The sequence below is a fragment of the Enhydra lutris genome, unplaced genomic scaffold, assembly GCF_002288905.1.
Source record: "Enhydra lutris kenyoni isolate GAN:26980312 unplaced genomic scaffold, ASM228890v2 scaffoldscaffold89, whole genome shotgun sequence".
Taxonomy (NCBI): Eukaryota; Metazoa; Chordata; class Mammalia; order Carnivora; family Mustelidae; genus Enhydra; species Enhydra lutris.
The window spans coordinates 1,791,970-1,811,946 of NW_019154173.1; positions in this window are offsets into that span (position 1 = coordinate 1,791,970).

Sequence of the window (19,977 nt, forward strand, 5' to 3'; positions counted from 1 at the left end):
AGTGGCTTTTCATTTTTGAACTGTATATTCTACCCCCTGATTTAAACTTCCTACACGTGAATTTGGGGAAGATGACTATTTTGTCCCTAGAATAGCCCTGGCAGCTGGAAAGTTGTCCCATCGTGTTGGAAGTTTCCAGGCTTCCTTCTCATCTGAATGCACGTGTGAACCTCCAGCAGCTCAACTATGGCACTTGAACAAGGTTAAATCAGGGCATAACCCTTGGAATCCCTAGCCTGGAGAACACCTGCTGGCTCGTCCCGCCATCTTGGTTTGATGACTGCCTGAGGCAGGGCTCTCACGGGCTCACCGAGCAGGCCATCGTTGCTGTCCAGCAACATTGTCCAGCCCATTGTCCAGCCCCTGTTGCTGGACACCTCCAATTTTTAGCAGATTTATTTTTTTCAAAAGGAATACATATAGACAATAAGAATTCTAATAATAAAGCATTATATAACGTTTTTAAAAACCACATATATTCCATAATTCCAACCCCCATAGATATGTATTATTAAAGATTTCATCTATATCCTTCTAGGCTTTCTTTCTCTGTGTACGTATATTCACACCCATGAGCTTATACCAAATATACAATTTTGTAACGTGAATTTGGCCTCATTAGGTTAAGCCTAAATCTGCCTTCCTTGAATTTTCACCCACAATTCCTGGCTTCCCCAGGAAGGCCAGCAGGAGAGGAAGCTGATCTTCAACGCTAGTTTTCAATCACTGACTCTTGCCCCTTTCTGGATTTGTTTTCTTGGTGTCGTTCCAAACAGCTCCTTCGGCCCGGTCAGGCCTGCTCCGCACTCCGGCGGGTGTGGTCCTCCTGTGCTGTCCTGCTGGTCGCTGAGCCCACAGGGCCGCTGGAGCCCGAGCACAGTGGAGCCTGGGGGTTTATGTTTCCACAGAAGCCCAAGTCCTCCCCCAGAGCAGTCCTAGAACTCGGACACTTGCTTGGAAGCCGCGGTACACACTGTCTGGAGGGTGAACTGGGGGCCACCTGGACCCCCCCAGAGGTTTGTGCAAGAATGGTGGCCAAGCCGAGTCTCTTCTATCCCCTACTTGTGTCACTGATTTTTTAACTTTTGATTTTACTTGTCTGTGTATTGGGGCAGACACTATACACCGTGTGTGTGTGTGTGTGTGTGTGTGTGTGTGAGAAAGAGAGCGAGAGAGAGAGAGTGTGTGTGTATGTGTGTGTGAGAGAGAGAGACTGAGAGAGAGAGAGAGTATGTGTGTGCAGTGTGAGTGTGTGTGCGTACTAGGGTGGAGACACCTTTTTCTTGCCAAGGCCACATGTTTGAAAGTCCTCTTTTGAAGTTGCTCTCGAGCCAGTTTATGTACCATATACAAAAATTAGCCTCGTTTCTTTATAGTCACACCTTGTTTGGAACCAAAAATAATGTTCTTCAGCTTCGTCACCCACCTCATTCACGAGATTTGCTGCCAAGTGGCTTTTAGCTGTTTCCAAAAATCAAATCTGCCTCCAGGAAACAAAGGCCTTCCTGAGAAGATTCCAAAGAATGTGCTATGGGCTATGGAGGGTTTTTTCCCAAAGAAAAGTTCTAGAGAATTTGAAGACAATGTCTCACTGGTCTGGATACAGGTCTGCTAAGGAACCAACAAAATATGCTCATTACTTGTCATTCACTTTTCTATATTTAGAAATGAATATATTGACTTTGATTCACGGTAAAAATAGAATACAAGGGGCCCTTGGGTGGCTCAGTCATTAAGCGGCTGGCTTTGGCTCAGGTCGTGATCCCAGGGTCCTGGGATCGAGCCCCGCATTGGGCTCCCTGCTCAGTGGGAAACCTGCTTCTCCCTTCCCCACTCCGCCTGTGTTCCCTCTCACTGTGTCTCTCTCTGTCAAATAAATAAAATCTTTTTAAAAAATTTTGAATACAAGGCTGGCATGCCATTGGTGTTTAGTTGATGTTGATGAATGCAGTATTCATTATATAAGCATTTATTTAGCAAAGCTTTGTGCCAGACCCCGTGTCATGTGGGTTTCATTCACATCTATTGAAGGAGACAGGCAAGAAATCATGGTACAGGGGGCGCCCGGCTGGCTCTGTTGGTGGAGTGTGAGACTCTTGATCTGGGGGTTGTGAGTTTGAGCTCCACTCTAGGTGTAGAGATGACCTAAAAATAAAATCTTAGGGGCACTGGGTTGGCTCAGTTAGTTAAGTGACTGTTTTCGGCTCAGGTCATGATCTCAGAGTCCTGGGATCAAATCCTGCATTGGGCTCCCTGCTCAGCAGGGAGTCTGCTTCTCCCTCTCTCTCTGCCTGCTGCTCCCCCTGCTTGTACTCTGTGTGTCAAATAAATAAATAAAATCTTAAAAAATAAAATAAAATACAATCTTTTATGTCCAGTGTTTGCATAAAGCATAGAAGATAACTTGAAGAAAGTGTCAAAGTTGTCAAGATTACCAAAGGGGCAGAGTGTCTCAGGCAGAGCAGCAGGACCTGGGTCCATAGTGGACCACACCCAAGGCCCTTCCTTGGTGAGCCATGCAATACACCAGGGTGCCTGTCCTCAGAGAGGGGAGAGGGAGACTGTGCAGGGTGCATGGGGTTTTACCTAGTACCTTGAAGCAATGACAATATGTACACCCAGCAGTGTGGCTATTTCTTAAAGTCATATATAGTATGAGTAAAAAAAAAGGCAAGAAACAGAATGGACTATATAGCATCTCACCATAGAAACGAATTAAGATATAGTCACAGAGGACAGCACACATTTCCCAAAAATACACGCACGCCGAGGGATCCACATGGGCCACATTAAACTGGTTGCCTTGACGCAAGTGGGTTTTGGGCATAAAAAGGAATAGCGACCAAAGTTGAAGGAAGAGACAACGTGTTTAAGAGCTCTTTGGGGCAAATGATAATTAGATGGCTTTCTTTTGGGGTGAAAACCCCCAATTCCCAGTACCATTAGACAATGAAATTGTTACACTTCTTCTGCTTCGTTGGAGTCCTAAACTCACCATGATACGCCAACACCTTCATTTTACAGATAGAAACTGAGGCCCAGAGAGGCTGAGAGATCCAACTAAAGTCACAAAGCAAGGTGGGTGCCAAGTCAGGACGGACTCAGAGCCTTGGCCGTCACATTATATACAACGGCGTCCCCTTGAGAGCGGAATTCAGAAACGGTGACACTGGGGAGCCAGAGTCAAGACCGTCTTCGGAAATCTGCGTGCATACGAACAGACTTAGTTGTACTGATCTACATTTTGATTCTCGTGGCAGTTAAAAAAAAAAAAATCTCTTATCTAACAAAACACATTGCCTTTCCAAATGAATGCGTTCAAGCCAGGACCTGCTTCGAGACGTTGAACGTTGCCCTTACAAATTGGAACCCGGGGTGCAGGAATTCCATCACCCTCCTGAAGGCTCCGTGTCACAACAGAGGCATTGTTCTCCTTCCTCATGCCGTTTGGTTTCGTGCCTTTTCTGTAAGATGTTAGGTATTTATTTTGTTTTGTTGGGGCTTTTGTAATCAGTCTAGACATGGGCCTACACCGACCCATCCAGGAGGCAGATAAAACTCCCACAGTGGGATGAGGTAACCCCCTTCGTGCTGTTTTCTCAGGGGAGGGCAGAGCGGCAGCTCCCCTCAGCCAGTCCCCAAGCCAGAATGTTCAGGAAAACGACCACGGAACGCACTGAATTCGCTAATGAAGCTGGGAGGACGTGTTCGGTCTCTGAACATACTCCCAGTCCCACGGTAATCTTCATTCTGTACCTGAGATGAGTCGGCTGCCCACTTGGTTGTCTACATGGTGTCTCGCTGCAAATGAAAAGTCTCTCTCTGCGGGGGTCAGAGCGACTGCTTACTTGCGAGCTTCCGCCACTGAGGATTTGTAGACTTGACTTTACCCTGAGTAAGCAAAGGTACATATACCAAGACAACAAACCAGGAGGGCAATAGAGCACAGGTTACCTTGATTTAACAGAAGTGGGTTTCCCCTGCCCTCTTTATGCAAATTGTTTTTTAAATTTTTTTCTTGTCGCAGAACGAATAGAGGCCTGACTTATGTTTCACAGTTCACAGGGCTGATTACATTTACTTCATTGTCAATGGATAGTAATGCTGTTTCACCCTTCTGGAAAATCTAAAAACGTTCATCCTTCCCTCAGAGCCTCCCTGACACCATCTCTGTGACAGGAGAAGCTTCTGGAACACAGGCAATTTCGAATAAGAATGTGTCTTCATGGGGTACCTGGGTGGCTCATTCGGTGAAGCATCCAATTCTTGATCTCAGCTCAGGTCTTGATCTCAGGGTCATGAGTTCAAGCCCCACGTTGTCTTTAAAAAAAATTTTTTTTTAATTCTAAAAGAAGAATGCGTCTTCAGCTTGCAGTCAGTGAAACCATTCAGCCCAGGATCTCGCATGGCCCCGAGCTCCACGTCTTACACAAGGCAGTGCCGCCAAAGCTCGTGGAATGAAATGTCAGTGGCCACCAAGCACCAGCCAAATGGGAAATCTGACCATAATCCTCAGGTCTGACCTGAGGACCGACTGCCAATAGAGTGCCCATTAGTAACCTTACTTTGGCTTGTTTCATTTGGACTGGTATCATAGTGTTTCCTGCCATTTTTTACCAACAAGAAAGTTTAGTCTCTCACAATTTCTAGAACTTGATACGGCTACGGTTGCAAAAACGCAACAGGGCAAAAATGTTATCTAGGAACAACAGCAAAAACAGGGTTCTTTGCAAGCAGCCACGGACTGTCTAAACTTCCAAGTGAATGTCCTTTCTAACCCCTTATTTAGAACAATCAGAGTCCCAAACTGTCCAAGAAAAGATTTGGTGCTTTCCCAATATGTTTTGTTCAGTGTATCTGGCTGGATTTGAATTCTGGGAATATTAGTAAACTGTATATGTCTTCATACAGAAAGCCAAGGGCATTTTTTTTTCCAAATCTGTTGGACTATAAAGAGTTTGCCACATTACATTTTCAGCCTGGAAGCTCCTCTTTAAAGGCTGTCCTTCTATTATCATGAATATTTATAACTCAGTTTTGGGGCCCTAACAAATTAGAATCTGTCCAAATTGATCAACCCAAAGTCTCCTTTCCAAGGGTAGGTTTGCCTTCCCTCAGCTCTTGAAGTGCTGATAAACTTTGGTAGTTTCTCTCTTATCAAAATGGTTCTTTCTAATGTCAGTGGTCTCAGTTCCTGTGATTTCAGACAACCATTTAGTCCTGTGACCCCTAACCACAGAAAATCCATGGTTCCCTGGCATGGACCCCTCATGTGAGCTCTAAGAAAACCTTAGAAAAGTGTAGAAGTTTTAGTCAGTATCCTGTCATTGCCCATCATCGGGTCAGCCAACATATCAATAAGAACATTATAAGGGCGCCTGAGTGGCTCCGTCGGTCATGCGTCCCACTCTTGATTTTGACTCAAGTCATGATCCCAGGGTCCTAGGATACAGCCCACATGGTGCTCCAGGCTGGCACCTGCTTAAGGAGTCCCTCTATCTCTCTGTCCGTCCCCCCATTTGCACTTTCTCTCTTTCTAAAATAAATAAATAAATCTTTAAGAAAAAGAACATTATAGTACATTCTCATCACAGGGAAAAAAATGTTCTTAACTGTATGAGATGATGGATGTTAACTAAATTTCTCATGATAATCGTTTCATGGTCTTCACATAAATCAAACCATCATGTTGTGCACCTTAAACTTATGCAGTGTTAGAGGTCAATTGCATCTCCATAAAACTGGGAGAAACCATTATGTATTATGTTCTTAAGTCCTGTACTGCCTAGTCAAGGCTTGTCCTGAGGCTTACATGAAGGGATGGACAGGACAACATTTGGAATGTTTGGATCTATCCATTAGAGGATTCAAAAGAACAAGTATCAGATTTTCAATGTGATGAACGCTAGGTCCGCAGAGTAGGAAGCCTCAGCTGTGTGGGGCCTTTGCACCTGCCCAGGACCCCCTGACCTCACAAAAGACCCTCCTGTCTGGGTGAGGTGTCTCCTCAGCCTCAAATGGGCAGTGGTCCTCGCATCAAAAGAATCTCTCTGAGACATCACAAGAAAAGGCTTATGACTTCCAAACCCCCTCCCTGGTCACCCTCTTCCAAGCATTTCATGCTTAAACCTGGAACGTCACCTTGAAGAAAGAGTTGAGGGTGGATACTAACACTGGCTTCCCTGGAAGCCAAGAATCAATGTTCCTTGGAAGGGAGTGTCACTGAAAATGGTCGGCCGGGGCCAACAGCCCACATGACCACTGCGAAAAAACGGTTGTTAATCTGTCTTATCTCGTCCCTTATTTCTTCTGAAATAGCCCTTTTACAGCCTTGTCAAGGCAGTAGGAATCCAGTCCCCCCGTCTTTTGCATCTAGACACTCATGATTCGTTTTCGGTTGTCTTCCAACACCTCTCTTGCTGGTCGTTCATGTTTCATCCCTTTGTTAGGGCGGGACGTGAGGCCCAGTGGGATCCCACCCATGACAGTCACCCCCAGGAGATATCGAAATCCAGCTGAAGTCACCAATCAACTGTTAGTCACAACCGAGGTTTCTGAGAGGGCCTGTGCTCAGTACAAAGATGAGTATCACTTACAGCCCAGCAGGGACCAGGGAGCGGAACACGGATTGTCTAAAGATCAGGTTATATATAGCCAAACCGTGAGGGGAGCTCAGGCTTCCCAAGAGTTGACCAGAACAGCTGAAGGCTGTGCTTTGAGCCGGCCACAGACCTAAGGAAAAAGGTACTCATGTTCTCCAAGGCCCTGCCAGGCCTATCCACCCAATTAATCCTAACGAGAGCTTGAGTTACAGGGTGACTTTTCCCAGCAGTGAGGCAGGAAGTCCACCCGCTCATGTACCCACATCCGACACCCCCTTCCCAGCAGGAGCCTACGGCTGGCAGGGGGGAAGCTTCCCAGTGATTCCTGCCCGCGTGTGTTTGGGCTTGGCTGTGCAGCCGGCTCCCCCTCCTCATCTCTAAGCCACAGGCCTTGCTCTTGTTGCTTGAGAAAACACCTTTCAGCCTGGTCTGTGCTCTGAAGCTCAGTGAGTCACAGGCCTTCTCACACGATCTGGCCCCAGCCCTTCCAGAAGTCTGGATTCCCAAGCGGGAGGGAGCCAGCAAGCTGATGCGTTTCAGCCTGGAGGTCCTCTGAGGGTCCCGCCTTCCTTTTTGGCCTTGGGCTCTCGAGGGCACGCAGAGCGGCTGGGCCCAACCTCCCCCACTGCTGAGGATGGCCCCAGAAGGGCCATCCGTAATGTTCCCTGGGAGTCCAGAAGCAACCAGGAGCTTCTGAGCAGGCAGCCGGCCAGGACTGGTTTCCACTGCCGTCCACATTCTTCCTCTCTGAGTTCTCCGGAAGCTGCAGAGCTTAGTGTTTCTTATCCAAAAATCTTCTGGCATTTTTTATTTGTAATAATTCCAAACCCACCGAACATTCTTATAACAACTGAGATTGGGGAGAGAGGGTGGAAAAAAAGAATCGGTTAGATGATTAAGGGCACACTTACTCCTAGGTGCTGATTTTCAAAGGGAAATGGATTTGAGCTCTCAGGGGGGTTGATTTCCTGCCTGAGCCCCCACACAGCTTTTCTCTTGTTAATCAGGGTGGCTGCTTTAGATGGTGGAGGTGTAGGATTTGGGGTTGTGGGTGGGGGGAGGGGCGCTGGGATCTGGCAAGGCTGGCCAGAGTCTGGGGGTAGCTGAGCTTAAACCTCTCGCACAAGGGCACTGGCAGAACTTGCTGCTGCTGCTAGCCCAAGGCCCAGAGGGTGGGTTTCCTCACTCTTGGCACAGGTTGTTCTGCGTGCTGCATCCAGAAAGAGATGGAAATCATCCAGGGGCAGAGCAAACAGGCCCTCGAGGTCAACTAGCCCAATCCCCTCAGCCAACAGATGGAGAAAGTAAGGCCCCCGGGTAAAGGAGGGACAATGGGATGGTTCTAGAGCCTAGGGCCTCCTGGCTTTCAGTCCAAGACTCATCTGGTCCTAGCCCATGAGCAGGATCAGAAACAAGACAGCATCTGGCAGGCCAGAATTTGGAACTTACTCCATATCAGAGTCCCTGGTTTCTTATCTCTAACCCCTCCAGTCACCAGGGCTTGTGACAAAAATCAGACCAATAAATACCTTGCAGAACCTTTAAATTGCCTGAAGACTGGAAGACAAGTACTAGAGCAGTCGACAGGGAACCTATTAGAATAGGCCTTTCCTATGAGTCCTGCTTTCAGGACTTGAATTTTCCTTAGAGAAACAGATGGAGATTCATTTCAAGGGCCAAGGAGAAGAAAAAAGCACATTTACTTAAATGGCATATGGTCTCTTTCTTCTTCAGTGACCCAAGGACAGGCTCTTGCCTTTGCCCCTGGGAGCTTAGTAATGCGCCTATCTGGAGACCTGCTTCTCACATGTCTGCTCAGTCCTTCATTACAGGGAGGGAGAATTCAATTGCTGCTTCCAGAAACCATTTTCCAAGAATAACAACATATCTGGCCCAATTTAATGCTTTCACTTCCACTTGCTGGCAAAATAAAGAGGCTGGGCATTCCCTTTTATCCACCCCCATCACTGAAGTTTGGCTAAGACCTTTCTCTGGAAATCTCAGCTCAAGAAGAGGTTCACACACTTGGTTTTTAAAGCCAAGTGAGATGTTGACAATGGCAAGTAGGTATAAGTGAAGAGAAACTAATACCCTCCCTACAGTAGGAGCTAATAAGATTGGAACCATAGGGACGCCTGGGTGGCTCAGTTGGTTAAGCAGCTGCTTTCGGCTCAGGTCATGATCCCAGCGTCCTGAGATAGAGTCCCACATCGGGCTCCTTGCTCGGCAGGGAGCCTGCTTCTCCCTCTGCCTCTGCCTGCCACTCTGCCTGTGCTCTCGCTCGCTCTCGCTCTCTCTCTCTCTGACAAATAAATAAATAAAATCTTAAAAAAAAAAAAAGATTGGAACCATAAGCCCAACAATGCTAAGTGATGGGGCCACAAGGACTTGGCTCAGCCTGGGCCTCAGTGAGCCATTCCAGAGGCCCTGGTGTCTCTTTGAGTATAAGGAACACTGCCTGAGAGATTGTGGGGAGGAACTGAGCTCCCTTAGAGAAGGCTCAAGATACTATAGAACCTAACATGACAAAGTGTTTATATCTTGTATTTAGCACTAAAATTTTGGAAGAAAATCTCTTCCTTAGTCAAAACCTCCATTTTAGTTCTCTCCAAACTAGTTCTTGAACCGTTTTGGAAAGAGACATTGAGGGTCTTCCTTATGTATATTTCCCCATAATAATAATAATAATAATGATGATGATGATGATGATGATGATAAAAGACTGTGGCCTCCATCTTGCTTGTTGGGTCTTTTGCTCTCTTGCTCACTCACTCTGAGGAAGCCAGCTGCCATCTTGTAAGCTGCACTGTGGAAGCAAAATCTAATGTCTCTGGGCAATCACTAGCAAGGCACTGAGACCTGCTAACAGCCATATGAGTAGGAAGAGATGCACGTTCAAAAAATTCTCGGATGAATGCAGCCCCAGCTAAGCCACACCTGGATTCCTGACACACAAACCTTGTGATAACATCTGGTTTTTAAAGCTGTCACATTTGGGGATCATTTGTTACACAGCAATAACTAACTCATGCACATCCATGCATACAAGATTTTGCACAGAGGTTCCGGGGATTCCAGGAGATCCTAAATCTCACTCCGTGGCCCTGCCACATTAACTCCATGTTAAAAATCCCTAGACTGGGGCACCTGGCTGGCACAGTCAGAAGAGTGTGTGACTCTTGATCTCAGGGTTGTGAGTTCGAGAGACTCACTTAATAAATAAAGACTACTTAAATAAATAAAAACTTTTTAAAAAATCCCTTGGGGCATCTGGATGGCTCAGTTGGTTAAGTGTCTGCCTTTGGCTCAGGTCACGATCCCAGGGTCCTGGGATCAAGTCCCTCATCAGGCTCCCTGCTCAGCGGGAAGCCTGCTTCTTCTTCTGCCTGCTTCTCCCTCTGCCTGCCGCATCCCCTGCTTATGTTCTCTCTGACAAATAAATTAATTAAATCTTTTAAATAAATAAATAAATAAATAAATCCCTAGACCAGTGATGGCCAATAGAAATATAATACAAACCACACAGATATTTTAAAATTTCCAGTAGCCACATTAAAGAAGTAGAAAGAAACAGGTAAAAATAATTTTGATATCTTATTTTACTTAAACTAACATACCTAAAATATCATTTCAGTGTGTAATCAATATTAGTATTATTTATGAACTATTTCCCATTTTTGTTATAAATCTTTGAAATCAGTCCATTTTTGTTATAAATCTTTGAAATCAGTCATATCTTTCAATTTACAGCACATCTCAATTTAGACTAGCAGTATTTCAAGTGCTCAATAGCCACAGGTGGCCAGTGGCCTCTGTAGTGGACAATGCAGCCCGGGACTAATATGGTATTCAAGTAATGAACAAACTTGGACTTCAACACACTCCAGCTACCATAGTACCTGCTACCTAATAGGTAGGCAAGCAGGGCCCATTGCTATTGAAAAAACACAAGGGGGTAAAGATGGTAATACTCACCACACTGATCTACAGATCCAACACAATTCCTATCAAAATCCTAAGTAGGGTTTTTTTTTTTTTTTTGGCAGAAATTGACAAGCTGATCTTAAAATTCATATGGAAATGCAAAGGACACATAATTACTAAAACAATGTTGAAAAAGAAGAACAAAGTTGGATGAATGACACATCCCATTTCAAAACTTACTACAAAGCAACGGTATTCAAGAGAGTGTGGTACTGGGGCACTTGGGTAGCTTGGTGGGTTGAGAGTCTGCCTTCAGCTGGGGTTGTGATCTCAGGGGCCTGGGATCCTGCTTCCCCCTCCCCCTCTGCCTGCCTCTCTGCCTGCTTGTGATCCCTCTCTGTCAGGTGAATAAATAAAATCTTTAAAAAAAAAGAGAGAGAGGGAGAGAGAATGTGGTACCAGAACTGGATTGACATATAGATCAATGGGACAAAACTGAGAGTCCAAAATGAACCTATACATCTATGGTCAGTTGATTTTTTTAAAAGATTTTATTTATTTATTTGAAAGAGAGAGAGAGGGAAAGAGAGCATGAGCAGGTGGAAGGGCAGAGGGAGAGGAAGAGAGAGAATCTCAAGCAGACTCCTGGCTGAGCCCAGAGCCCAATGTGGGGCTTGATCCCACAACTCTGAAATCAGGTGCAAGACTAAGAGTCAAATGCTTAAGCAACTCAGTAGGAACTGAGCTACCCAGGAACCCCAGGGTGTCAAGACCATTCCATGGGGAAAGAAGAGTCTCGTCAACAAATGATGCTGGGACAACTGGATGTGCACAGGCAAAAGGGTGAAGTTGACCCCCCTACCTCACACTATATACAAAAATTGACTCAAAATGGATCAAGAACTTAAATGTGAGCGCTAGAACTCTAAAGTTCCTAGAAAAAAAAAGGGTAAATCTTTGTGATATCAAATTTGACAATGCTTACTTAGATATAGCACCAAAAGTACACGAAAGAAAGAAAGAAAAGAAAAAAAGAAAGAAAGAAAGGAAGGAAGGAAGAAAGAAAAAAGAAAGAAAGAAAGATTGGATATCATAAAAATTTACAAGTTTGTGTTTCAAAGGACACTATCAAGAGAATGAAAAGACAACCCACAGAATGAGAAAATATATTTTCAATCCGTAAGTCTGATAAGGTTCATGTATCTGAAATATATAAAGAATTCTTAGGGGTGCCTGGGTGGCTCAGTTGGTTAAACGTCTGCCTTGGGCTCAAGTCATGACCCAGGGGTCCCGGGATTGAGCAGGGAGTCTGCTTCTCCCTCTCCCTTTCCTGTCATTCTCTCTCTCTCTCATGTTTTTTCTCTCTTTCTCAAATAAATAAATAAATAAATAAAATCTTTTTAAAAAAATTCTTAAAACTCAATAAAAAGGCAACCCAGTTTAAAAATTGGGCAAAGGATCTAACAGACATTTCTCTAAAGGTGGACAAATAGCCACTAAGTGCTTAAAAAGATGCTCAACATGACCATGAGCCATTAGGGCAATATACCCCAAAACCACACTGAGATACCACTTCACACCCACTGGGATGAATATAATTTTTTAAGAAAGGAAAATAGCAAGTAGCAGAAAGGTTGTGAAGAAATGAAAACTCCTCTACGTTGCTGATGCGAGTGGGAAGTTGTGCACCTATTTTTGAAAACAGTCTGGCAGTTCCTTAAGATGTTAATCTATAACCCAACCATTCCACACCTGTGTATATATAAAGAATAATTAGAAGTAGGGACTCAAACAGATACTTGTACACCCATGGTCACTGCAGCATTGTTCACCATAACCAAAAGGTGGAAACAGCCCAAAGGCCCATCAGTGAATAAATGACAATGGATAAATGGCTAACCAAAGTGTTCTGGCCATGTGATGGAATAGTATGCAGCCATGAAAATGGAGACATGGTACACATACTCTAACTTGGATGAACCTTGAAAACATGATGCTGTGTGAAGGAAACCAGTCACAAAAGGCCATTGTATTATGTGATTCCATTTTAATGAAATGCCCAGAACGAGGGACATCAGTAGAGACTGAAAGCAAATCAGTGTTTACCTTGGACTGCGGGGCAGTGGGGAGAGTGGGGATTGATGGTTGATGGGTACAGGTTTCTTTGGGGGATGTTGAAAATATTTAAAGATTTATTGACTTTATTTTAGAGACAGAGAGAGCAGAGGGAGGGACAGAGGGAGAGGGTGAGGGAGAGAGAATCCCCAAGCAGACTCCATGCTGAGTTCAAAGCCTGATGCAGGGCTCGATCCCAGGACCCCGAGATCATGACCTGAGCTGAAACCAAGAGTCAGATGCTCAGCTGACTGAGCCACCCAGGCACCCCCCAAATGTTATAAAATTAGACAGAGGCGATGGTTGCACACCACTGAACATGCTAAGTTACTTTACATGCTAAGTTACTTTACTGAAATGGGTAAAATTTACCAAATGTCAAGTGTATCTCAATAAAGCTATAAACAAAGCTCCAGTGGCTGTGCAAGTGTCCTTGGTGACACTGCATTGCCTCCATTCTTTTTCAGGGCCATCTGGAGAGGCTGCACAGTGCAGTGGAGAGAGGGAGGGGTGAAAACAGTCAGAGTTATGAGCCCCTGCTAAACGCCTGTCCGCGTGCCGTCACATACCTCATCTCCTGTAATCTGTGCTCTGGTTTTGCTCATTTTACACACGGGGGAATCGGTTGGGTCAAAGCCATACCACGAGGTAAGGGGTGGAGCCAGGATTGAAACAGAAGCCCTCCATCTCCAAGTTCACGTTCTTTCTGCTCTCCCATGCCCCGTTGGGAAACGAGCATTGCCCCTAAGGACAGGTTGCCTTAGTCAGTATTGCTGGCGCTGCGTGAGTCTCAGCTCCATGGCGGGTGGGACTCACAGGTGGGCGGTTTGAACCTTGGCAGTGGTTGAAAACTCAAACACCCCCCGGGGCTTGGCCGGTCACGATGGAGGCCGGGCTCAGGAACGGCTGTGGGGAATTGGAGACGACGCCGCTCCTCTCTGGAGAAAGGTGGGTGCCGGCCCCAGCTCGCTGTTGCCAAAGGGTCCCCAGGACCGGCGATGGCCAGATCCTGATTTTTCACAAGAAACCAAACCTATGGATGCTAAATGCTGGCAACCGATCCAGAGTTTTTAAAACCATCTCTGGGGCAAAGCAATCATCCAAGGGCCCACCAGTTGGCAGGTCTGAACTAGATCATCTCTGCTCGTTCTGGCTTTTGCATCGTTTCAGTCTCTTGGCCGCAGACTTGATCCTGCGAGCTCCGGTCAAGGCAGGGTTCAAACACTGGTTTTCTGGAGGCCCCGTGGCGTTATCCCTGTGGGAAATCAGACCACAGAGAGCAGCCTCTATGGGCCCTGGCTCCTGTTCCCCTGCGGGAACAACGGCCGAATATGGAAGACACTTTTCCTTCCCGACGTGGGCGTGACTTGTCCTCGCACTCTTCCCCGGGCAAAGTGGGCTGGTGGGTAAACACGTGGGCGAGCTGTGAGCTGCGTGGATGGCAAGTGGTGTCTGGGACTCCAAGTTTTCAAAATAAGAGGGCCCGGTTGAATGTCTCCTACGGAGTCGCACCCATTGCGTTAAGAAGGCGGCTTTTTGAAGCACCCACTCTTTGCTTTCTCCAGAGACTAGGCCAGAGCTAGGGCTGTGGACAAGGAGCTTTCTTTGGATTGTTAAGTTTTCGTGGTGGATGCTGTCGTGAATTTTGTGACTACCTTATCCTTCTGGTGGTTTGGAAGGGATAATGAATTAAATGTGATATTAATATTTGGCTTTTAGAAACATACATTCAATGGCTACCGGAAAGGTGAAATGAAAGAAAAGTTCATTTTGGCCAACAATTCCCCAGGGCATTAGAGGGGTCACTGGAAGCATGATAAAGTCCAAACATGTAAAATGTTTTCACAGAATGTTTTTTAAGGTTTTATTTATTTGAGAGAGTACAAGTGGGGAAGGGGGCAGAGGGAAAGGGAGAAGCAGGCTCCCGACCAAACACAGTGCCTGACATGGGCCTCAATCCCAGGACCCTGAGATCATGACCTGAGCCTAAGGCAGATGCCTAACCGACTGAGCCACCCAGGCGCCCCCCTTCCCCAGAATGCTTGATATTGATTCCATCTTCTTTGCTACGAAGAGAGAAACCTTTCAGTAAAAACTAAAGGGTCGGGGTCCAAGACGGCTCTTAGTTGTCATAGCCAAAGTCTTTCCTTCCTCCCTGCCATTGACTGACCTTGGAAAGGCTGCACTAGAGGCCTGGGCGTGCTCAGGGACAGGGGCTGCGGGTACCAGATCTGCTCCTGAGAGGCTGCTTCTGCTCAGGGCCCTCCTGCCAGAAATAGGCACCAACCCAGTTGTAGGCATTGCTTGGCCCCCACGACCCCTGTCTCCCCATCTCCCAACTCTGCAGAATCATCCAGACAAAACCCTTGTCAGTCTTCACTCCAGACTCCGGCCCTCACACCTCCCTCTAGCTGGGTACCCTCGTTCCTTACCCAGGCTTTAACAAACTCTTCGGGATTTGCTCCTCTGACAGGACCAGCTCGGGCTCTCAGTGGCGCCCATTCTTGCTCTTCGGAGGTATGGTGGGCTGAATGAAATAAGGCCTCTTGAAATAGATGCCATCCTAATTGCCAGAGCCTATAGATATTCCTCATATGAAGCCAGGGTCTCATACGGAAGTGAAGGATCCTAACATAGGGAGATTACCCCAGATTATCTGGGTGGGCTCTAAATGCAATGACGAGTGTCCCTAAAAGAGGGAGCTCACTGAGATTCAACAGGCAGAAGAGGAGGAGGCAATGAGACCTGCCACGGGGGCAGAGAGTGGAGGGTTGGGGCCACAAGCCAAGGAATGCTGGCCCCCACTAGATGCCACAAGGCTAAGAAGTGACTCTTCCCCAGAGCCTCGAGGGGTAGTGCCGCCCTGACAACACTGTGATTTAGGACGAGTAGCCCTGATTTTGAACTTCCGGCCTCCACAACTGTGAAAGGAGAAATTTCTGTGGTTTTTAAGGCACCAAGTTTATAGTCATTTGTCACAACAGCCCCAAGAATCATGTATTGACAGGCTCCTGGTCCCCTTGGATCGGAAATGACCCTGGGGTCCTGGGATTACTTGGTTTAAAATGGCAAAAGTCCTTGAGCTGACAGGGGCATCCCTGGATTCCAGTTTCCTGAGAGAAAACTCGTGTGGGATGTCATCAGAGCAATGACCGACCTCCTCCTCCAGCGGGAAAGGACAAAAGACAACCAACTCTCCTTTCTCCTCCCCTTCCAGAGTTTTCTTCCCGGAATAATTAGGATGTCTGTATAGAAATCTGACTAGTCACTGTCATTTCCATGAACTATGGATCATTTATGTTTGGTTATCATGGCCCGTAGAACCAAGTGGAAAAACCGTCATGCGAGTCTAATGAACTGTGTGTGAGCCTTGATTTCAACATGAAACTCTGTTTAGCATCCCTCAATCGCTACTCACTCTCACAGTGCTGTCAGAAGTCCCGCATCCTGCGATATTAGAGGGAACATTTCTTCCCGGTTCTTGGCTCTCTTGAGTAGGGGATGCCGTCCATTAAGCCACCAACACACAAAGCAGAGTTCTGTGTCTGAGAAACTTGTAACTTTGAAAAATGCCAACTGGGCCTCAGAGATGAGAAAGGGGGGCCCTCAGAGCAGGACTGTTGGACTAAAATGGGACCAAATTTGTACCTTCCTTGCGTGTTTTTATAGCTACCAAATTCATGGTCCCCAGGGTGCTGGGTTCTCGTGGAAATTACAAATGCAGCAAAGCAGCTGGGAACCAATATAACGAAAAGGTGGATTTGTGTTTGCTGCAGCCGGCCAAAAATAATGAAGCTGAAGCAGCCCTCAGAGAGGGAAAGGGCTCGGCCAGGAATGTGTGGGAAAACAAAACCACTCTGGGCCGCCTCAGCTCGGCATGGGAGAAGAAAGAGTGTCAAGAAGGTCGAGTTCCGAGACTCTCCCAAGGAACTCATGGCAGGCCCACAGATTTGCTCTGAAGACACTGTCCAAGAGGGAACGTCAGAGCTTTGAAGACGGAGGGAAGAAATGGGATGAGGCCTGGCTCCGTCCAGCTCCTGACTAGACAGGGCAAGTGCAGCCACCGGCCGTTGCCGCATCCTGGGGGGAGATGGGTGAGGAGAAGGGCTCCTGTAGGGGTGAGAGGGGGAGGGGTGGGGCCGAAGAAGCAGTTGGAATCTTTCGGTAACAACTTAATGGCATTCCCCTCAGCTGAGGTAAGGGGGTTCCTGTTAGAAGCGGATGAACGGCTCCTGGCATGTTTACACAGCTAGTGATTTTGTTGTCTAAGAAAGTTGCCGTTAATCAAACGGAGCATATTTTGTTCAGAGTCAGATCCTTTTGAAAATAAACATCTGATCTGATTTCACTAGAAACCCACTGTTGGAGCCTACTTTGAAGCTATCAGAGCTGTTCACTCTTTAAATGACACAGGAAATAAATTGTATGTTGGTGGTTCACCACCCACAAAAAATCCAAACGGCGGCCCCCGCACGAGACCACTGAAAATTGTGGCCTTCGTGTCTGCTCTGGTGGCAGCTGGTGGGGCTTCAGAGACATGTTACGTTGGATGACCCTTAGCTTTCTCCTCCTGCAACTTGAGGGTTGGAGAGCCCATAACACCTTTGAAATTCAAGGGGGATGCGCACTGGCGATAATGTTTTATTCGTGGACATCACCAATTTAAAGAGATTTTTCTGTACTCAAGGAAGCGCCATCAGCCCAAAGTTCCCCAGAGTCGAAATAAATAGAAGTTGAGCTGCTACATGCATTTTTTTTAAACGTTTCAAGCATTTCAGCTCCTATGGAAATATCCACAATCCATTTCAAAATGCCACTGAAGGAGAAGAGTACAATCTCAGCCTGCTCATGTTTTAACTAACAGAGTCCTAACGCTACCCGAGAGAAACATTCTAATGAAGTTAATTAAGAATTAATGAAGTTTACTAATTAGTAATTAATAAAGCTCTCCCAATGTGACACCTGACATTTAGTTCCAACATTTCTTTTTCTGGTTCCAGATGTTTTTTAATTATAAAAAGAGCACCAGCCCCATAAAATGATGCTCTTCCATCTTTCCAATAGCCTCTGTTGATCCGTGGACATTTTTTTCTCTCAGTGACTCACAGGAAAGGTCATTTTTCGTATTCCTTTGATGTTCGCAGATGCATTTACATTCACACAAATCCACAAAGTACCAGGACCGGCTACAGAAAGACACACGTCTTGGGAAATATATTTCAGATGGGGTTGTTTTAGAAAACACTAATATACAAATCAGCCCAGCCTAGGATAGAGCTTCGCTGAGCCTCATTGGCCGTCTTAGACATAAACAGTGGGGGCAACAAGCCGCCTGACCCAATCAGACATCCAATACACAACAAATTAGTTTCGCACCAAGGGAAAGGTCATTTCTTTAATCCATGTCTTTGGGGAATGTACACAAATGTCATTCTTCCCAACCTACGTAATTAAACAGTTTAACTGGTGTGGCCATTCACTGTTTATTTTCCCATTGGGTAATGGAAGGATGTTAGCATCAGGTGATGAGGAGAGAATAAAGACAGTTGCAAATGTGGGGACGATCCGCTCCCCAGGCCTTGGGGGGGGTGTGGGTGTGTGTATGTGTGTGTGTGTGCGCGCGCACGTGTATGACAAGTTGCTTTCCCTCTCTCTAAGGGGTCCGGGAAAGGCTTGCTGCAGACCCCAGGGCAAGAATCAACATCAGAGAGCCTCTTGGCCAGGGAGGATGGGCTGCTCCAGCTTTCCTGCTTCCCGATGTGCAGCCACTGGCTTTAGTGCTGGGAGGAGTGCTCACCCGACAAAGCCGGCAACACAGGGCATTCCTGGGCCCTCAGCTGGAGGGGGGGGGTGCAGCACCCGGTGGGGTGAAGGAAGTAAGCGTAGGATTAGAAATCATAGGCACTAGCGTTACGGTCCCGGCTTCGGTCACCATGTGACCTTGGACGCGCACTCACTCTTGTCCGAAGTTCAATATGTGCCTCTCTACAAGGGGGTAATGGTACGTAAGGCAAAGTCTTGTCCTGAGGGTTCCGTGAGAGGATCGGCACGAAGTGAGGTTAGTTAGCACAGTCCTGGCAGGACGTGAGTACTCGGCACGGGGGCCACTCTACCTCTGTGGACAAGGGAAGATTCCAGGGGTTGCATGTAGGGGATGGGAGGAGCTGTGATGGGGCATGTGGAAGGACTTCTCGGGGGACTGGCAGAGTCCCACACTGTGACCAAGGTGGCGATCACGAGGGCACTAATACATTGCAGTAAATCGCTGAGCCGTGGGTTCGTTCTATGTGTCGTTCTGTATCTGAGTTTTAGTTCCTAATAAAAAGATGACTATAGATAAAGGGCAACAAATATTTGTCTTGAAAGGAAGGAAAGAAAAAGAAAAAGAGAAAGAAACGAAGGCAGGCAGGCAGACCTTCCCTCTGTGACTCCTGCCGGCCTCTGACTCAAGAGCACAGCCGACTTCCCATTTCACCCATGAAAAAACCTTTCCCCCCTCATCCTAGACCACTTTGTCACCGCTGACTATCCCCCTCCCTCCTCCGGCCATTCCAGCCACTGCTTCTCTTGCTCCGTTGTCTCTGAATCATCCATGGCGCCCATGGTGGGACCTGGGAGCTAAACCCCTCCCAAGGCTCCCGTGACCGGCTCCACACCAGGGCTTGCCGGCACTCTACCTCCAGTTCTGGTCCCTTCCTTAGGCCTCAGACTCCTTCTGAGCACCTCGCCTGGTCATCTCCTCCTGGATATACAAAGGCACCCAGGCTTCATACGCCCTTGCTCTTCTCCATCTCCCATGTAAGGCACCCCTGGCCAGCACCTGGACGTGAACTTCGGTTTTAAGTCATCTCTACTCCCAACAAGGGGCTTGGAGCCATGATCCCAAGATCAAGTCACACGCTCTACCGATAGAGCCAGCCAGGTGCCCCTTTATTTATTTAATTAACTATTTATTTTTTTAAGTAAACTCTGTCCTTGGCCGTAACTCTTGCTCTACCCTGCCCGCACTCAGCCCAAGTGAGCCCGGAGCCTCCTGCCACTCTCTTCAACCCTGATCTAGTTTCTCCTGCCACTTTATCCTGTCACCACTCTGGTTCCAAAATGTCCCCACCTTCCCGAATTCCTGTCTCTTACCCTGATTCAGACCTCACTCTCCCAAGGACATTGCTGTCCTGGCAGCCCCCGCATTGCCTTGAATGAGCCCCGTTATACCAGGTGCCTCATGGGTCCGAACCAACCCAGGTGCCTGACACCCGCAGATAGGCACGGTGTTCTTTTCCCTTTTGCCCCGGCTCCGTGATTGGGAGAGAGGCACTCTTGCCGAGGTCGCAGGCCC